This window comes from Ictidomys tridecemlineatus, chromosome X, assembly GCF_052094955.1.
Source record: "Ictidomys tridecemlineatus isolate mIctTri1 chromosome X, mIctTri1.hap1, whole genome shotgun sequence".
NCBI lineage: Eukaryota > Metazoa > Chordata > Mammalia > Rodentia > Sciuridae > Ictidomys > Ictidomys tridecemlineatus.
In genome coordinates this window covers 120,625,145-120,646,670 of record NC_135493.1, presented here as the reverse complement: position 1 = coordinate 120,646,670, position 21,526 = coordinate 120,625,145, and the positions used below count along the sequence as shown (strand labels likewise).

The window sequence follows — 21,526 nt, the reverse complement described above, 5'->3', positions numbered from 1 at the left end:
AACCAGAAAAAATAAAAATTCTTGATCTTGATAACTGGACTATAGTTGTATAAGTGAAGGTCCTTGTTTTTTAGGAAATATACTCTGGTGTATTGATTTTCAAAGAGTTCAGAAAAAGTGGTGTTTCCTTTGTCGTTGTGGTTTGTTTTGTTTCATTTTTGTGGGGCTGGGGAGATCAAAGCCGAGCTTCATACATGTCAGGGAATTTCTCTACCACTGATTCACATCCCCAGGCAAGGCACTGTATTTTTTACATATATGATAAAATATATGGGGGAATATGTAAAAACTTGTAAGTCTGGGTAAAGGATGTATGGGGTTATTTGTACTATTCTTGAAAATATTCTAAGATTGAAATCATATCAAAATTTGAGGTTATAAAAATGAACATTTTCAGAAAGACTCATGAAAGGTATAGACCAAAGAGCTAGAAAAATAAAAATAAGGGGAAACGGAATGCAGAGAAACAGTTCATAAGTATTCAAGACTCAGAAAGTCAAGGGTTGTCTGTTTTCTCTCATACATGGAAGCTAAAGAGAAAAAAGAGATCTCAGGAAAATAAAAGGGAGACTAAGAGGAGAGAGGAAGGGGGTGGGGGAGGGAGAAGAGGAGGTTAAAGGAAGGTACTATATTTAAATTGATCAAATTATGTTATTTGCATTATGAATATGCCACAATAAAACTCACTGTTCTGTATAATTATTATGCACCAATAAAAATATTAAAATGCAACATGGAAAAAAATCAATGAATATCACAGTAGCTAAAAGAAAATGATTAAAGATCTAAATATAAATAGCAAAGCTATTACCATTAGGTGAAAATATTGGAGAAAATGACTTATGACTTTCACTAAAGAATTCCTTCCTAAATAAAATATTATGTATGATTAAATAAAATATAATGAGTTAATTAAAATACTTTATAAGTACTATTATTAATATTTTCATAGTATGACATAAGAGAAAATAGTCCATGAAAACAGGATAAGGGTGGCAGATGAAGGGTACATTCCAAAAATCAGAAAGTTCTCCTGGAAGTTAAAAATTTCAAGAGCAGATTTTTTTAAAAAATGAGGCACAGTGGCACATAATCCCAGCAACTTGGGAGGCTGAAACAGAAGGATCAGAAATTGAGGCCAGACTCAGCAATTTAGCAAGACCCTCAGCAACTTAGCAAGACCCTGTCTCAAAATAATTTTTTAAAAAGGAGGGCTGGGATTATAGCTCAGTGCTAGAGCACTTGCCTCACATGTGTGAGGCACTGGGTTTGATTCTCAGCACCGCATATAAATAAGTGAATAAAATAAAGGTCCATCAAGAACTGAAATAATATTTTTTTTTAAAAAAAGGACTGGGGATGTAGCTCAGTGGTAAAGCACCCCACTGTTCAATCTCCAATACAAAAAAAAAAGAAAATAAATGGGGCTGGGGATATAGCTCCATTGGTAGAGTGTATGCACAAGGCCATAGGTTCAATCCCCAGCACCACCAAAAAAAAAAAAAGAAAAAAGGAAATAAATGGAACAATAGTGTACTCCTATTACCCCAGCTATTCTAGAGGCTGAGAAAAGAGGACAAGTTTAAGGTCAGCTTGGGCAACTAAGAGAGACCCTGTCACAAAATTAAAAATTAGAAGTACTGGGGATGCAGCTCAGTGGTAGAGGGCCCCTGAGTTCAATCTCTACCACTGGGGAAAAGAAAAAGAAAAGTTGAAAGTTAAAACTGAGGCAAATTCTACAGATAATGATAATGATGGTGGTGGTGGTGGTGGTGATCGTGGTACTGGAGATTGAACCGGGGGTGCTCTAGCACTGAGCTACATTCCTATTTTCATCTTCCAACATGTTAGCCAGGCCAATCAAATTCATTCTAAGGATTTTCTTAATGGGGCCTAACAGTAGAGAGTATTTTCCTCTTGTCTTATGGCGCAGTGAGGATGTGAAGCCAAGAGTTGAAAGTGACCCTTGCCCAACCTGCCCAAGAGATTGAAGTTGGTATAGAGAGGAAGATAAGAAAGAGAGAAGCAGACAGACTATTCTATTAATGCCGAGTACCTTCTTCTCTATGTCTTCAGCTGTCTTTTTACAGTAGATTGTAGAAGTTGTCTATGAATTCCATCAAAAGTGAAATGTACCCACTCCTTGAATCTGGGTGTGGCCACATGATTCTTACTGGCCAATGGGATGTTAGCAAATATATAGAGACTTTAAAAGTGTTTATATTTGGGGGCTTGCCCTCTCTTGCAGGGAAACTTTCTGTTAACATATGAAGTGGTCAAAGCTAGTCAACTGTAGGATGAGCCACCTGGTGGAAGCATCTCAGAATGGCGCTTCCTACGCCAACAAGCTCCCAGGTGGCCTGCCACCTGATGCAGACACAAGTGACCCCAGATGAGATGAGCAGAAGAATCACTTAGCTGAGTCTAACTAATTGTTGAACAACAGAATCATGAGTTAAAGATTGTTGCTTGAAGCCACTAAATTTTAGGATGGGTGGTTATGCAGCACTGAATAGACTGGGACTCCTCTTACATACACACCAAACACAGAACAAACTTTCCATTTATTACTCAAATAAAACAGATACATCTATGTGGGGAGAGGGGCATCTACCATCACAGAAGTCCTAACCAGAATCATAGGGCTTCTTGTGCCCCCAAGTTCAATCCCCAGTACCTCCTCCCAAATAAAATAAGTTTTAAAAAATTTATAAAAGGATTAGAGATATAACTAAGTAGCAAAGAACCCCTGGGTCCAATCCACAGTACTGAAAAAAATCAGGGGTGTCCCAAAAACTGTATTCAAATATTTATGAAATACTGACTTTTTGGTTATAGGCTAAAGTACAGAGTTAAATAGATGAATTCTACTGCCAAATGCCTCCAGACTTCATTGACCTTTTTGGAATTAGTACAAAAGCAGAGATTAGATCCAAAACTTGTACAGAGATTCTGTGTGGCCCAGAAAATTATGAGTCTTTACTTGTACATGCAAATTAAATTTTACACATTTCCATCTTTTGGGACAGTGAGCAACCCAGGCATCTGCACTGATTGGGAAAGACCTGTATATGAATTTATGACCTATTCTTGTAACAAAGAGTGGGAAAAATTCTTAGTAGTTCTGAATGATAAACTTTCTACAGGAAAAAAAATCACAATTTTGGCATGTGGGAGGCAATGCTAACCATATGAATAAGGCTTCCATCTCTTGCAGGCAGTACTGCAGCCATTGCTTTGTCAAGGGTTCTGAGATTCCTCAAGCATGAAAGGAAGGATAGGGAATCAAATCCTCTCTACTTAATAGGGAACGTCTTAGAACTGCTTCAAAATTAGCTTTGGCTCAGCTTAATGAAATTTCCCCATTGTTGAACAGCAGCCCACCAAATCCGCAGCATTCAAACGACAGACCTTTGACTGTAAAATACTTTGAAAGTTATAGAACATACAGAAATAAAGATTTTTATTCTCTTCCTCATGGTCATAAAAGGAACCCAATCTGCACCCCTTTTGAGTAGGCTAAATATTAGAAGCATCCTAACCCAGGAGGATATGCTAGATTGTCACAATATGCAATTTAATGCCTAAAATATCTATGATGTAGGGCCTCAACATTCTGCAATAAAATTCACCAGCCCTTCTGCTCTCAGGAAATTATGTATTAAAAGGGGGGGGTATAATTTTATAGGATGGAAGAGTAACCATGAGACAAGACTGGAAGCCACTCCTTGATGGTGAAATGGAAATTTTTCCAGTGGAGTTTTACTAGAAAAGCCTTTCCCCTTGAGATTTCTCCCCAGGTCTGGTTAAATTAATTTGCCTTTATCAGACTGAGATAAAAGAATGACAATTACCTCTCTACCCTCCTTCCCTTCCACTCTGCACCCATGCGCAATGTGTGTTTTCGAAACTTATTAAAATATCAGTGTAATATCCAATATCACTTTCTTTATGTACATAACATTTGACACTCAAAGTTCACCTTTTATCACTCACTATCATTTCATCTCCCTTTCTGAACAGAGTGTGACCAAATTTACAGTCTTTCAGAGCAAAAATCAATGTAGCAATGTAGCAAACAAAGGATCTCCTGATTCAAATTATACCAGTGTCAGATGCTGATGTGTGTAAATAATTAATTGCGTTTTCTCTGGTGAGTCCAGTTTGATCTTTCATTGCTTGGTGACTCCTGGGGTCTTTGGCTCCCTGAGAAGCAGGAACATTTAGGATTCTTCATTACCAGCTCATCACTAATTTATAGATTGCTATGGAGTCAGGTGCACAGATTCAGAGCCTCATCTATCACTATAGGCAGCTCCAGAATTAAGAAATGGCTACTTCCCAGAAATTAACCAGAGGGAGAAGAGATGAAGAAAGCGGATAGCATGGCACTGGTGCTATAGAGGGATACTCCACCATGCGGCCTGCGCAGTGGTTTCATTAATGAGGTTCTAGGCATAAAGTTAGTTAGAAGAGATCGAAATAAAACACACAGACTCAGTTACCTTGTTTCTATTGCCAGGTCCCAGTGGGCTCCCCTCTCTGGTTCCCTCCTCTAACCGCCCAGCAGGGCAGCAAGGATTACTCAGGGCTAGCAGGAGAGAGAGAGAGAGAGAGCACGCCAGGGAGTAGCCTTTTATTGGGGAACAAGAGATTCCGGGGAGAATTCCATCCAATGAAGGTTGAGGGGGGACTGCACTCCAAGGTCAGGGTCAGTGATTGGGCCCCCAGGGTCAGTGGTCAGGCACACCCCCACACGGATGGGCTCTCTCATCAGGAGAGGGCCGGGAAAGCTCAGGCCCTTAAAGGGGGCCACCCAATCACGTGTCAGAAAGGGCTTCCTACAGGATACCTTTCCAAGCACAAACTTATCAAGGTAAAAAATTTCCTTCACAACCATCCACACAAACCAGAAAGTGCTATAAAACTGCTTTGCCTCATACCAAAATACAATTCAGCTATTCAACTGCTATCAGTAATCATTGAAATTCTTTGTTTTTCTTTTCTGCTATGCCTTCTGCAGTGAAATTTTTACCAGAACAACTGCATTAGATTCACACTTGTAGAAAGGTACTCTTGCTTAAGGGCATGCGGGGGCAGGGGTATACTTCCTTAACAGAAATATTTTATTTTGCCAGGAAATGACCTTGAAAAAGGAGGAAAATATTGGCACTTTATCACAGGTTTGATAACATATGTGCTGTGTCTCTTGGCCACCAGCATTGAGTGTGGAATTCATTTTCTTCTGATTGTCTAAAGTGTGCCTATGGTGAGGCACATGTTGAGATGTGATATAAAGAAGCACAAAGCGCAAACACTAAAAAGGCCATTTATTATGTACCTTCAAGGAAGCCAGCAATGACTTCAGGATGTATATTACATTCCTAAGTTTTACACGATTTCCTGGACAGTGTTAATAGTTTTCTGAAAATGTTCTCAAGAATTCCACTTCCATCACAGCCAAGTATGTATTCCCACCCTCTGACCCCTCAGCCGTGTCTCTCCCAACTTGTGCACAAAGCTCCTTCTCATGGAGCAGAGGAAAGATGGGCTGCGTAAATAAAACCTCAACCCAGTGGAATCTGAAACAAGCACTAGTGGGATAAAGAAATCTCTGAGCATATTCATAAGGAGTGTTTCTTTATGGAACTTTTCTATGTCACAGGGACACCACTGAGGCTGTGCCACATTCTGCAACTGTTGCTATGGCAAAGCGTCTTGTGCTATTGACTACAGAGCACATTGTTGTGTTTAAGTCATGTAAATGATCAGGACACAAAGGAAGCAGCCCAGGCAGTCCCTGCTCCATCCCAGCATGCTGGGGGCTTTCTCCCTTGACACATGCCATTTATGCTGCATGGGAAGGCATTTTTTTTTTTTTTCAGAAACATTCACTCCCTGGGTGCTGCAAACTGGCCTTTGGAGACATTTATGAGATCTCCACATCATTCAGAATTGATTGTGCAGGGGAAAAAGAATACACAATGATGAAGCTCTTTTTTGTTGTTGTTTTAAGGCCATATCTTTCTATAGAAGTTTTGCATTTTCTACCTATTAATACTGTTTTTTTTTTTCAGTCTGCTGGTCTTGTCTCATACTTCAACTTTTTATCAGTGTCTGTCACTCAAAAGCAAAGTAAGAGTTTCTCCTTTGTTTCCCACTTATATCTCAAATATGTGTTTTTAATTAAGTATTTTACTACAGCACCAATTCACACTGATTAGACATAATTACAGAAACAAAATATGCAGAATACATTTTAATAATGCCTGGCACCTCTAAGGGAACAATGAGGATCTGATTTAATGATCTAAGTGTTGTTTGAAAGCAACACAGAGTTTTTAAAAAAGTAATATATTTTTAAGTGGAGCTTGTTAGTATTTTTGGATACAAACATAAGATACACTATTATTTATGTTTCAATGCTTATAATTAAAAGAAACATTTAAGGCAACATTTGCTTATGTGAAGAATCAAATTATACCCTTTAGTAATAAAAACTCCATCCAATGAAAACACTTTGAATTGTGACATGAAATGCGCTGTTAATTTGCAGCCCAATTTCTTCTTCTTTTTAAAATATTTTTTAGTTTTAAGTGGACACAGAACCTTTATTTTATTTATTTACTTTTATGTGGTGCTTAAGATCGAACCTCACATGTGCTAGGCAAGTGCTATATGGCTGAGCTACAATCCCAGCCCTGTAGCCCAATTTCTAAAGGAAATTTCACCACTAGGAAAATCTATAATTATTTTTGTGGGTGGCAGGTAGGTACTGGGGACTGAACTCAGGGGCACTCGACCACTGAGCCACATCCCCAGCCCTATTTTGTATTTTATTTAGAGACAGGGTCTCACTGAGTTGCTTAGCGCCTCACTGTTGCTGAGGCTGGCTTTGAACCTGCGATCCTCCTATCTCAGCCTCCTGAGCCTCTGGAATTACAGGCCTATGCCACTGCACCCAGCAAAAACCCTATAATTTTCATAGTATTTTTATCAATGTCAATTTCCTGTTATGGTTCAGAATGGCAGTATCATTGGGTGAAGTTGCATGAATGGTATCCAGGAACTCTGCACCAGTTTTGCAAACAGTTGTGTCTTCAACTATTTCAAAAAATTTTAAAAGTCATTGTAAAAATCTATCTATCTATATATTTTAGTACTGGGGATTGAACTCAGGGGGACTCAACCACTGAGCCACATCTCCAGCCCTATTTTGTATTTTATTTAGAGACAGGGTCTCACTGAGTTGCTTAGCACCTAGTTGTTGCTGAGGCTGGCTCTGAACTCCCGATCCTCCTGTCTCAGCCCCCAGAGCAGCTGGGATTATAGGCATGTATCACTGCGCCCAGCACAAAAATCTATTTTTGATGTATTGTAAGAATGTATTTTTCCTACTTGTAGAGGAATTTGCTGTGTCAGTAGAGCTCAGAGAATTACTTTTACAGAACCATATGACATTCTTCCAAGCAACTTGTCTTTGCCTCTGGAGTCAAAGGAATTTTGGAAAATGAATTAATTTTCAACAAAAATCCTATTTACTCCCAATTTTAAATTCATTCAAAAAAGAATTCTATAAACAATTATGAATTATAATCTATTTACTTTTACTTCTTTAGATGTTCTTCCAGGAAGTTATTAAAACAGTATTTACAATTCCTATAAGTCTGGTGGTATAATTGGATCTCACTTTGTCTTTTTGTTTTTTTTAAAAATTCTCTGTAGTTAAAACCACAGTTTTGCATTCCTCCCCATGATGAGTGAAGTTTAGAGATTAAAGAACATAATACAAAACATATCAAAAGACCAAAGTTCTATCTAATGTAAATGTCATTCATATTTCATTGGGGTGTGATTGTATATGTATATATGGGGGGTATATAAAGAATCCCCTAATTCAACTTCAATATTAGCACATTAAATATACGTAAGATATATATATATATATATATATATAATACTGCCAATTCTATAAAAATTCTTTGCATTTTCAAAGCCATCAGAGCATACATTTAATTTTATCCTAGCATAATTGTGCAAGCTTACCAGAAATCATTATTCTTGGAAAAATGGGCATCTAAATTTCAATGAGGCCCATTCTTTGCCTCGTCTTGCACTAGTGAAGATAGCACTTAAAATCCAGATGCTATCCTTGCTCAAAGTACTAATTCCCACCCAAATTCTCCAAAGTTTCAACTGTGCTTATATTGTCATGTATGGTATCTTCAATAGTGACACTTGAAGGAAAAGTTTATAAAATGGTAACAGGAGTTAGTTTTTTAAAACTGTAACAACTCCATTCATTTTGTGGATGTTCTAAGCACACATAGCTCTGTATCATGACCCCTTTTCCTTTTTCAAAGACAGCTAAGTGGAGTGCTTATCAATCACACCACTTACTGATGAGGATATTTAAAACTTTAGGTTGCACCAAATACATACACACATTTCTGTTGGACATACCAAGGGGGAAAAAAAGCCAGGCACAGTAGCACATGCCTATATAATCCCAGTAGCTTTGGAGGCTGAGGCAGGAGGATTGCAAATTCAAAGCCAACCTCAGCAACTTAGTGAGACCCTATCTCAAAATAAAAAATTTAAAAAGTTGGGGATGTGACTGACTCAGTGGTAGAGCATCCCTGGGTTCAATCACCAGTACTGTAAAGTAAAAAAAAAAAAAAGAAAGAAAAAAGAAAAAATCCCCAAGGTCATATGAATAAATCTTTCATCATATCATGGATTCTTAAAATTCAGATCAATACAGACCTGGGTTTTAAGGCAAATTGGGACACATTATGGAATTATAAACACTTGTTTGGCACCTGACACATTAAGGAATAATCGGCAGGTGAATTCAATTGTTTTTGTTGTTTGTTTTTCTGGCACTGGAGATTGAACCCAGGAGTGCTTTACAACTGAGGTGCCTCCCAGCCCTTCTTTTTTTTTTTTTTTTTTTTTTGTTTTGAGAGAGGTTTTTGCTAAATTGCTAGAGGCCTTGCTAAATTACTGAGGCTGGCCTTGAACTTGTGATCCTTCTGCCTCCCCTTCCTAAGTACCTGGGATATGCAACACCACTCAGGGCTTAGATTGGTTTCTTGACACACAAACTCAGCAACAATCAGATTAGTTTCTTTTGTGTGGTCAGGAAGGTGTGAGCTAGAAGAGGAATGCATATGTTTCCTGGCCCCCTACTGCTGGGCAGTGGGGATACATTCTGTTTTAAATTCTTTCCCCTGATTTTTACATTATTCATCAGTACTTTCGACTTGCTATTATTTGTAATCCATGTGACCTGATTTTAGCTAAACTAGTACAAAACCAGAAGGAAAATCATTTGGGATGTTTCTCTTATTCCATTGTCTTGCCCTGTGTCACTCTTAACTCCAATAACCAAAGTTTCTGACTAGGGAACAATCTCAAGCAAGGATAGCTAGAAGGTATTAAGTAAAAATGGAAAAGAGGAAGAGGGAAAAGGAAGCAAACACACACACACAAACACACACACACACACACACACACACACACACACAGAAAAAGTGAAATAGAATTTGTTACCACAAGACAAAGGTCAAAAGTGAGGGAGGGTGGTAGAGAGCAGAAAAACAAAGAGGAATGAGCCAATGGAACCAGGCACAGTGGGGGATGCTGAAACAGGAGGATTGCAATTCAAAGCCAGACTCAGCAACTTAGAAAGGCCCTAAGCAACTTAAATAGAAAGTGCTGGAAATGTGGCTCAGTGGTTAAGCGCCCCTGGGTTCGATCTCTCTTACCCCATACCCCTCGATAAAAAGAAAGAAAAGAAGAGAAAGAAATGAGCCCAAGGAGTAAAGGTGTTGGAAAGAGAGATATTCTCTAGTCCATTGAGGTCTTCATCCCCTTGGATTGCACAATTCATTACAATTCATTGGAAATGCACAAATTGAGTTTGCAAATCCTTATTTGAGTTTGCAAGATGCCAAACTTTCACAAAGAATACGAGTAGTTTACAACTTTTCAAAGTGAAATTGTAACTCAAAATGCCCTTGATAAACTGTATATATATATACACACACACACACACAAGGTAAATAGAAGAAATCCCTTCTGAGTTATAAAATAGCACACAAATAGAAAAAAATCAAATTAATTTTTAAATAAAAGAAGAATAAGCAAAGCTAACCAGCTAACTAATAATAAGCACTGATTCTAAAAGTAAATTAAATATAGAGGTATACTAAAGTATTGGAAATTTATCCTTAGGGAATCTTGCCATTCAAAGTATTTCAAAGGTATTTCGCCTAGTTTTGAGCATCACAATTAAGGAGGGGTGTGCAGAACTTGGAAAGAGTTCAGAGAAAAACCACAAAGATCAAAGATTTGAAGAAAAGGGACCTCAGAGGAAAGAATCAGGGAGCTGAAAAATTCAACCTGAAGAGGAGAAAGTTGAGATAATGTAATTATGGTCCATAGTTAAATGAAGAGCTTTTCATAGGTGGCTACCTGTTCATCTATGGATAGACAGAAAGGCAAGGGTTTTACACATGCAATGTGGAAAATTTTAATTAGATATGGGGAATTTCCTGCCATGACTATTGGTAAATAATGCAATGAGCTCCTGATCATGGACAGTAATAAGGAATAATCTTTTCTGGTGGTTTTAGGAAATAGATGAGAGAAGCTCCAGTGGCACAATTAGTTAGCTCGAAGTACTTATAAGAAAATAGATAAGAGTCTCACGTTTAGGTTGGCTTACAGACCTTGCATCCTAGAGTTAAGGGCAAGTCAGTGGGCATAGTTTAACATTCTAGAAGAATACATTCTGGTGCCTTGGTCTTGCATCACTTGCTTGGCCAAATCGCTCCCATTTCCAGGGCTTTACATAAAATGCCTTCCCTGGCATGGAACCATTTCATCTGTGAAAAAGAACTCTGGAAAATATGTTACAAAGAGTGGGAATTTGTTGAACAACAACAACAAAAATCAGCTAAATAAGACCCATGGGTGGGGGTGGGGCAAGGCACCTCAGAGTGCATGCTGGGATGAAGGCTAATTAAGATGTTGACTGAATCTATGCTAATCATGTCCCACCAGACTCTGCTGGATTAGTATGTAAATTGGTAAACTCTGTTCTGAAATTGCCCTACCAGCTGAGGTCTAATTACTGACTAGACATAACAAATAATAATGGGATTTGTATTTTAGGATGTTTAATTATGGAAATACATGTCTGGAAAAAATACCAGTTGTATTGCACAAAAAGAGATTTCATAATGTTTTACTAAAGATTTATGAAATTTTACACCTTTAATAAGAACACCAGGAACAGGGGTGGGTGGAGGGGATTCCTTTTGGAGAACTGGCATTTGTGAAGGGGGACCAGAATCACAATGATTAATTCACTGCTTGAGTAATTTCCCCAAAGCTTCTCAAAGACTAATTGTTTCATTGCTGATACACAGCATCTTGTGAGCTTTTAGTTCTATCACCAAAAGAACTGGAACTCATCCATGAAGAATAACCAAGATGCCATGGATTTAACTCAACTCCTCCGTAGCAGGCATTCAAATGGAACTAAAAGCAAGAGGCCAACAATATTTGCAGGAAATAAGCCCCTGAAGTAATTTTTCTTCACTAAAATCATTCTGTAATAGAAATCATGAAACTTACAAATTTGAAAGTGGTTATCCAATTCTGAAGCTAGAGTGCATATTGCATGTGGTCGTAGAGAAAAGCAGCTCCAGCTCTAGAATGCACTGAATGGGCATCTTGGGACAGAAACTTCTTTGCAACCATTTATTACATCATTCTGTGACCCATCTATCCAAAACGTGACATAGGCAGAGTTAGAAATAGAATTTTAGACAGAGTTGTAATAGCTGCCTCTATTTGTCTGCCATACTGCTGCTACCCCCATGATTTTAAAGGCTTATGGGTGAGCATTAAATCTTTATTAGGGTTTACATTATAAAATAAATTATTCATGTCATTCTAATATATATTGAGATTTTTACTGCCTTTCCACCCACATTTAGTAAACAAGTCCATTTGCATGTAATTTCTATTTAAATTTAGGAAAGTTGTTTTTAAAGACCAAAATATAAGGCTTAAAAGCCTATTATGTCCCAATTATGTTCCAATTTCCCACTTTTCTTGGCTCTATACAGTGCATCATAATCAAGAGAAAGTTCATGTAATTAACAAAGATGGATGACTTCCTTTTATTTATAAGAAGTTTTAAAATATTTGCTTTTTTTGTTACATGGTACAAGAATAGATACTATCAAATAAAATTCAGTGAGCAAGCTTATGCTTACTGTAACTTGAAACATGAAGCTATACATGTATATTGAAATTAAATTTGTTAATCACCTACATATGAGTTAGCAAAAAAACACAGTCCTACAGGGCATGGTAGCGCATGCCTATAATCCCAGCAGCTCCAGAGGCTGAGGCTGGAGGATCAAGAATTCAAAGCCAGCCTTAGCAATGGTGAAGCACTAAGCAACTCAGTGATATCCTGACTCTAAATAAAATACAAAATAGGGGTGGGGATATGGCTCAGTGGTTGAGTTCAATCCTGTTCCTGAGTTCAATCCTTGATACCCCCCCAAAATTTTAAAAAATAAAGAAATTAAAATATAATATTATGCTGAGGATGTAGCTCAGTGGTAGAGTGCTTGCTTAGCATGAGCGAGGTCCTGGGTTCCATTCTCAGTGCAGCAAACAAAAAACGCAGAGAGATCCGATGTGGTAGTGCATGTTTGTAATCCCAGGGACTCTTGAGGCTGAGGCAGGAGGATGGCAAATGCAAAACCAGCCTCAGCAACTTAGGGAGGCCCTAAGGAACTAGTGAGACCCAGTATCAAGATAAAAAAAAAAATAAAAAGGATTGGGAATGAGGTTCAGTGGTTAAGCACCCTTGGGTTCAATCCCTGGTACCAAAAAAAAAAAAAAAAAAAAAGAAAAGAAAAGAAAATTCTTAATTTATTCTTGTAGTATAGAACTATAGGGAAGACTAATACACTACTACTATGATGTAAGGATATCCAAACTTTGTACTGGAAACTTACTGAATTAATTTTTAATTGAGGGCCCATGTTGTTTGTCTTCACAGATCTTAATGGCATATTGACATAAATTTAGGTTTCAACTGTGGGTTTCTCCTTTTTAAAATTAGTCTTAAAAGTCTTAAGACATACTAGGTGGTGTTTGATTCCCTAATAGTTTATGAATAAATCCAAACAAACTTCTCCCTTTCAATATGGTACTCAAGTCTTACCTTCAAGTACTGCCATTATGTTTGTATGATGATACCACCCTATAGGCAATTTATTATTGAAAACATTATTTTAATGTACAGAATAATGTACCAATAAAAATATTAAAACATTATTTTAAATACTATTACCCTATGCTCAAAGGCACCTATCAGTAATTACATATTACTTTGATTTAAAACTAGTTGTGAGGGGATGGAGATATAGCTCAGTGGCAAAGTGTCTACATAAAGTCCTGGGTTCTATCCCCAGTACTGAAAAAAAAAAAAAAAAAAAACAACTAATTGTGACATACTCTATGCATCAAACCTGGGGTGAGATACTCCGAAATAATTCTAACTCTGTCCCTTTCTTTCATCTCTTATTTTTTTGGTATTGGAGATTTAACCCTGGGGCACTTAACCACTGAGCCACATCCCCAGCCATTTTTAGTTTTTATTTTGAGACAGGGTTTTGCTAAGTTACCAAGGCTGGCTTTGAACTTGCAATCCTTCAGCCTCGGCCTCCCAAATTACTGGGATTACAGGTTTATGCCATTGCACCTGGCACTGTCGCTTTCTTCTCATGAGTTTTGGGAGAAGTTAACCTGACATCTCGAAGGTTCATAGAAATGGTTTTGCCAACACATAGGTAAACAGCATTAAATCTGAACAGATGTCATCACAGAGCAAATCTCTCTGGAATTGATTAGGGAGTTATTGGGTTATCAAAGTTGTTGGGAATTCTTGCTTTGAAGCACATTATACAGTTTCAGTGAGTAAACTTTTCAATAAATGTATTTTAGATTTCTCTTTCCTATCATTAAAGTAAGCTGCAGATTGTCTTGATAAATAGAGTATTAGTTTGAATAACACAGAGATGATTGTCCCCCAAATGTGCTTACTCTCCTGGTTTGCTGTTCCAAAGAAAGGTCGTGGAGTCTTTCTGCAGTGTCTCTGAACACCTGTTTTAGCTGAGTAGGTTAAGGGGCATGGGGCATTTCTTACAGGCTAAGGAAGTTTGAATGATGCTTTGCCATTTCTGTTGACACCCCTGATTCCACTGTAGAGAGTCTTTCCTGACAAGAATTGCAGGAATAAGTGGTATTAAATGCATGCTCAACACATAATAGACACCAAGCAATTGTTAAATACATGTCCAGTTGAAAAAAGTTAAACAAATCTAAATCTTTGTTACATAAATTAAAAGCAAACTTTAAAGACAAGGTCTTATATCTTCATAATGATCAAGCCATAAAACAAAGAAAAAGTAAAACAGCAAACAAACAACAGAAAAAATCCATACTCTGAGTAGTAATATTTAATTTTAACTTAATGATTACTATAGCCCAATTTTAAAACCCCTAAGGAAATCTTTTAAATTACACATTAAAGTTCCTACAAAGTTTATAGAATAGGTTAATGAAGATAAAAATAGAAAGTAAAAAACTATCAATGTTTATGGCAGTGCAATTCACAATAGCTAAATTGTGGATCCAACCTAGATGCCCTTGAGTAGATGAATGAATAAAGAAAATGCAGTATATATACACAATAGAATATTATGCAACATTAAAGGAGAATAAAATCAATACATTTGCAGGTATATGGATGGAGTTGGAGAATATAATGATAAGTGAAGCAAGCCAATCCCCCAAAAAACAAATGCCAAATGTTTTCTTTGATATGAGGATGCTGACTCATAATGGGGAAGGTGCGGGGTTCAGGGGTGGGGAGCATTTGAGGAATGGAGGAACTTTAGATAGAGCAAAGAGGAAGAAGGGGAAGGGAGAGGGCAAGGGGGTAGGAATGACAGTGGAACAAGTTAGACATCATTACTCTAAGTACACATATGAAGACACAAATGGTGTGAAAATACTTTGCGTATAATCAGTGACTTGAAAAATTGTGCTCTATAATATGAAATGAATTGCATTCTGCCATCAAGTATAACAAATTAGAATAAATAAATAATTTTTCAAAGAAGATGTTTAATACATCTTTCTTGGGGCTGGGGATGTGGCTGAAGCGGTAGCGCGCTTGCCTGTGGCATGGGTGCGGCCGGGGTTCGATTCTCAGCACCACATACAAACAGAGATGTTGTGTCTGCCGGAAAAAAAATAAATAAATAAAACCTAAAAAAATAAATAAATAAAAATTCTCTCTCAAAAAAAAATTTAAAAAAAAATACATCTTTCTTGGCAAGGATTCTTTTTTTTTTTTTTTCCCTTTGATACTGAGGCTTGAACCCAGAGGCATTTTACACCTAAGCTACATCCCCAGCCCTTTTTTTAAAAAAAAATTTTTGTCAGTTTTGAGATAGGGTCTGGCTAAATTGCTGAGGCTGACCCTGAACTTGTGACACTCCTGTCTCAGCTTCCAGAGTCACTAGTAGTATTATTTTGCACATAGCAAAGACTATTTCTTTTTAAAAAGACCACCTACACCGAGTGATACTCAAATTGATCAATAATAATGATAATGGAGAACAATCAGGTCAAGATATCAGGACTGGGGGCTGGGGATATAGCTCAGTTGGTAGAGTGCTTGCCTCACATGCACAAGGCCCTGGGTTCAATCCCCAGGGGAAAATATATATATATACCTTAAAAAATGCACACATCAGCCAAATACAGTGGCACATGCCTATAATCCTAGCCATTCCAGAAGCTGAGGCAGGAGGATCACAAACTCTAGGCCAGCCTCAGCCACTGAGTGAGACCCTGTCTCAAAATGAAAAATAAAAAGGGTTGTAGCTAAGTGGAAGAGTGAACCCTGAGTTCAATCCCTGATACAAAAAACAAAAAACAAAAAAACACAATTTTAAGATTCCTTGGGCATTTAAAGGTGGTTCTATCTAGTATGTTGAGCCCAACAGTCTTTAAATATTCACATGGCAGAGTAAAAGACCTTGGGTTCAGTTTTCTCTCTGCTGTGATTTTAAAGCATTGTCATAATTGCATAGCACATTCATTCAATGAGTGGAGACAATGTCCCTGCACCCTATCATCTTGACCTTCTCATGGCTTTGCTTCTTCCCATTCCCTTACAGAAAAAGACCTCAGATTTATCCAGGGGGCCCTGGAACCATTTGGTTTTTGATCTATTTTTTTATGATTGCAATATTTTTTTCAACATGGACATAAATTCTTAGGGAGCAAGGAAATAAGCTCTTTTTCTAATTTTGCCCCTAGGCCAAGTCCAGTGCTCAATATAAATGTTATATTTTATCATGTATCACACCCTCCTGATGGCTAGGAGTCTACAACAATTTGCCTCAGAAAAATTCACAGTTCATCTTGATAACAGTAATTGCTATCCCTGTGCACCCACCATGGTAATGCACAGATAACTCTCAAAGCAAAAGCTCCACAAAATTTAATTGGTAGTTCAGCAAAGCAGTTGAGTATAAGAATTAAAGCCCTAGACCCTGAAGTCAAAGTACTTAATTTCTAATTCCTTCTCATCCCTTGCAAACTGTGCCAGCTAGGATTAATCATATATCCTCTCTCTGCCTCAGTTTCTTCTTTTTTTAATAAGTTGAAAAATGGGAGGACAACAATAATGATATCCATCTAAGAGGGTTGGTTTGAAGATTAAATGCAATGTACTTGGAACAAGATAAAATACTCAGCCAGGTACAGTGGCATTTGCCAGTAATCCCAGCAGCTCTGGAGGCTGAGGCAGAAGGATTGGAGTTCAAAGGCAGCCTCAGCAATTTGGTGAGGCACTGAGCAACTTAGTGAGACCTTATCTTAAAATAAAATATAAAAGAAGGGCTGGGAATGTGGGGATGTAGTTCAGTGGTTAAGTGTCCCCCTGGGTTCAATCCCTGGTACCAAAAAAGATAAATTGTAGGGGCTGGGGATGTGGCTCAAGCGGTAGTGCGCTCGCCTTGCATGCGTGCAGCCCGGGTTCGATCCTCAGCACCACATACCAACAAAGATGTTGTGTCCGCCGAGAACTAAAAAATAAATATTAAAAATTCTCTCTCTCTCTCTCTCTCTCTCTCTCTCTCTCTCTCTCCTCTCTCTAAAAAAAAAAGATAAATTGTAAAGAATTATCAAATTGATATGGACTCTGGGAAGAAGATACGGATGGTAAGGGAACAATAGAGAAGTGGGCTCAAAAGTGGTTTGGCAGAGTAGGAGACAGATTTTTTTGCTACCTTAGCAGTCACATAGCATGACTTATTTATTTACTTATTTTTAATTTTTTTTTTTTTTTTGGTACCAGGGATTGAACTCAGGGGCCCTCAACCACTGAGCCACATCCCCAGCCCTTTTTTGTATTTTACTTAAACACAGGTCTCACTGAGTTGCTTAGGCCTCACTAAATTGAGGCTGGCTTTGAACTCACAACCCTCCTGCCTCAGCATCCCAAGCCACCAGAATTACAGGTGTGCACCACCATACCCAAATTTCACTCTTAAATTCTCAAGAACCTCAGTTCCTTCATCCTTTAAAATGGGCATAATCTTTTTCGCAGCACTGTTGAGAAGAATAAGGCAACATGAGTAAAGGAGCCTGGGCAGTGTGGTACATGGGAATTCAAGAAACATTCAATTCTCTCTTAGGGTTCCCTTTTCTTATTGACATTATTATCAGTTTTAAATATAAATAAATAATACATATATATATATATATATATATATATATATATAATTGTGATATATCAAACATTTAGTAAAAGCCATCCAACAGAAGAAAACTAATATATCAAAGAACAAATGAGAAGGAATAGTAATTTGCTAGCTGTAAAGATTAAGCTTGCAGAAAGGTTTTGAGCTGTACTTTTGCAACTTGTACAATGAGCAGATTAATTCAGAAGAAACCTTTCTTCTGAATTATTTAAATACTCAGCAATAGTAAGAAAACACAGAGGGTCTTGTGCAATGTGAGAGGACTATTGATTACCCAGCTCCTGGGTTCTAAGTAGCCAGTAATATATTTTAATATATCAATAATTCAGAAGAATTAGTGGGTTTGTTTTATTGTTTGTTTTTTTGGGGGGCAGTTATTGAAGGCACCTTTGCAATTAAGCCACAGTGAACAGGCAAACAATTGTTGGGATGGCAAAAGTTGGTCTAGCCTTGGCTACTTCTCAACTGAGCCCCACCAAAGCAAAGTCTTCTCTCTCACAGCAAATGTAGGCCATACTGGTGACACCCAGGCACTCAATAATGCATGCCAGATGAATGAAAATCTCAGAAGGCAGTTGTAAAAAACGACCAGCAAAAGTATTTTAAAATATCAACCTGGAAAGAAAATCAATTCTAATAAACTCCATGCTCTTGGGCTCAAATATTATGAAGCTAAAGTCTTTGAAAATGGAATGAACATGGGGCAGAGAATAGTGAATGACATTGATCAAAACCTGAAAACCTCCCAGGCATCCACGCAGGCCACAGATAAATTGATTAACTACTATATCACCCTCAGGGCCCCCAAATTAACTGGCAGCATTGTGTAAACAATTTCTAAAGGCAAAGATAATACCATTTGGTTGAATTAGCATTTTCAGTAGATAAAGAACAAAAGCCTAAATTGAAAGGGAATTGACTTTCATTTTTTGGCAAAAGATTACTTAGGCAAATAATTAGTTCATTAAAACAACAACAACAACAACAACAATACTTTTTAGGCATTCTTGTCCATATGCATACAAAAAAATTGTATTCAAATAGTTGTATGTAGTTATACATTTTCAAAAAATTCTGATTGTTTTTAATTAAGTGGCAGACATTTTCAATTTTCAAATATTATAATAATCAGGTCATCTTAAGACTCCAGAATCAAGTAGAAAAAAAACCCCACGGACCTAGTTTTAAATGAAGTCAAAGTTGTGAACCTGGGTTAATCCGTGTTGAATCATTTTACTTCATTTTGGAATGGTAATAAATGTATTATTTGGTACCTATGAAGTTTCCAAAGGAAACATCTACCATTGAAATTTTTCAGAGAAATCTTTTGATTTTTATTTTAATGATGAAAAAAAGGGTAGAGAACCACCTAAATGAGGCAGCATCACAACGATCTCAGGCAATAAGGACAACAAAGATTATCACCCTGTCCTGCGGGTGGGGGAAGGGCACGCAGGGTTTTCAGGAATTTGGTTTTTAGCTACTAGGAGAGAGGCTTTCGGATTTGTCCATCACAGAAACAACAGCCATGTCCGCCACTGTTCTCCACGCATCCCCAACTCTAAACACAGCCTCCATGAGTGTAGCTTACTTGAGAGATAGTTTGCTTCCAGCTGAGTTAATGTATCTCTAAACTCTTCAGGCTCACGTTTCCCAGGACATAATAAGAGGATATGTGTGTACATACACATAAAAGTATCCAGAATTCATATTAATAGTGTATATTTATATCTTCATATGAATACCAAAGTCAATTCCAAGAGGAACAGAATGGAAGCAGGGGATAGGAAGCAACATTTGCTAAATAGGGCTGTGTGAGCGAACGGATTCTTTGAAAATGCTGGAGGACATCTGTGGTACCTATTCTGACTCTGGGGCCAGTTCCTAATTCCGTTTTTTTCCAGTGAGAACACTCTGTGTGTAACAAATGGAGAATGTAAAGTTCTTCACGACTAACTCCAGATTCCATTCCCCTCATTTTGATGGGAACACTCTCGCCTACTCTCACATGGCTCAAATTTACTCTTGATTATTCGGATTGTTAGCAGTGATCCTGATCCTCAGGATCTACTTGCAAAACAGGTGAAACACGCAATGGTAAAATACATTCTCACAGGGAACAAATGATTAGGAATTTTCCAAGTAGGCCTGATTATTCTCCCACCCCTATGCAGTTGTACCTCCAAACTAATCAAATTTAGATAGAAATGCTTGAAAATGTGATCATCCTATAGATAAGTGCATTCCAATATGGGGCCTCGTCTCCGCGTGCGCACGCATTTTGTTTTGGTCGACTGCTCAGAAGTGATGCTAATCAAGTTTGGGGAAAGTAAAATTGTTCTATGGCTACAGGCCCTTTGTGCAGGAAACAGCGCCCTTCCCATACACCAGGCAGAGACAATGCAGGATGTCCCCAGAATCGCTAACCAAGTTCCCTTGCTTCCGACCCTGCACTTCAAAAGGCAATCGCAGTAGCATCCCAGAGCAGGAGAAAATTTTGCCTTACCGGTTTCTCCGACGGCCCACCGAAAACCCCGGCTGCTCGAGGCCAGGCAACTGGGCTTCTCAGAGCCACTTGACCGAGGGGAGTAGGAAAGCTGAAGTCGTCCTTGCCTCTGTTTGCTTTCTCCCCAGCAACCTCTCCCAGGATTTTTCTCACAAAGCACTCTCCTATTCTTTAATCCTCTCACCAGGAAAACCGGCACACACCAAATGACTTCTGCAGAAGCGCCTCTCCTGGGGAGCGAAGAGGGGAGGGCGCAAGGGCTGTGCTTGCTGTGTTAATTCCTGTCAGGCCAATCCTCAGAGAGGTCTCGAACCCAGCCCTCTGGACTCCTCATCGACTGCATCACAAATGCGCAACGCGGGAATAGGCAGGCCGCGACCAACATCCAGGTGTGATTGGCTTGCTCCTGTGTCCTCCAGACCCCTTGTTCCCAGGGACCAAAAGGGGAGCCCTCAGCTTGGAACTTCATTTGAGTTTTACAACCCTTTAATACTACCCCTGCCCCAGAACACAAAGATTTCAAGCAAATTATGTCGCAATCAGCTGGAAGCTCCCCAGATTTACCTAGCACTTTATTTTTAAGAGCCCTTGACAATGTATAGCAGCTGTTTGTTTTTAAATTCATCCCCAAACTGGAAATAAGCTGCAGACAGCAAGAAAAAGTGGAAAAGCTAATATGGAAATGTGTCTCCACTTGAACTGTCAAAGATACCGAGGATTGCTATTTTTACAAAGATTCATTTTTAAAAATCATGTCTTTAAAATATTAAATTTTTAAAAAGGTAAACGTTAGCTTAGTTGTAAGGCATGACTTTTTTAAAAAGGATATGAAGTTTACCTTACCTTCCCAGGACAGGATTCACAGTTCCAATTTCAACAGCATATTCACACCTTACAAACTCAAATCCGCTTCTAATTTAAGACAAGTACCTTACAGATATTTCCAATATGCTATAAGCAATCTGGAATTCCCCCTTTCTCTTTCAGGTTTTAAAAAGAAGACTTACCTCTTTATTACGTCATTTAAAACCCCCAAACGAATAAATCACAAAGGAGACAAGCAGATGGCACAGTTCTGCATTTCGCAAGGAGGGCTGTTTGCCTTGGAGTCATTATTTCTAAGGAGCCGCGCTGCGCTTGTGTC

General features: G+C 38.2%; 1 protein-coding gene and 1 non-coding gene across 4 annotated transcripts in view; one reads left to right on the top strand and one right to left on the bottom strand.

The window, feature by feature from the left end:
* Positions 1-21,526, bottom strand: part of Mid1 (midline 1) — a 586,678-nt gene that overhangs the window by 197,161 nt on the left and 367,991 nt on the right. The window contains exon 1 of one of the 3 annotated variants that reach the window (XM_040285948.2): positions 20,383-20,582. The exons of the other annotated variants lie outside the window; for them this stretch is intronic. The gene's annotated coding sequence lies outside the window, so the exon portion shown is untranslated. Of the gene's footprint in view, positions 1-20,382; positions 20,583-21,526 lie in introns of those variants that run through there. 3 annotated transcript variants of the gene reach the window in all.
* On the top strand, positions 15,760-15,827 carry Trnav-cac (transfer RNA valine (anticodon CAC)). The gene has a single exon. It is a non-coding gene; the product is annotated as a tRNA-Val (tRNA).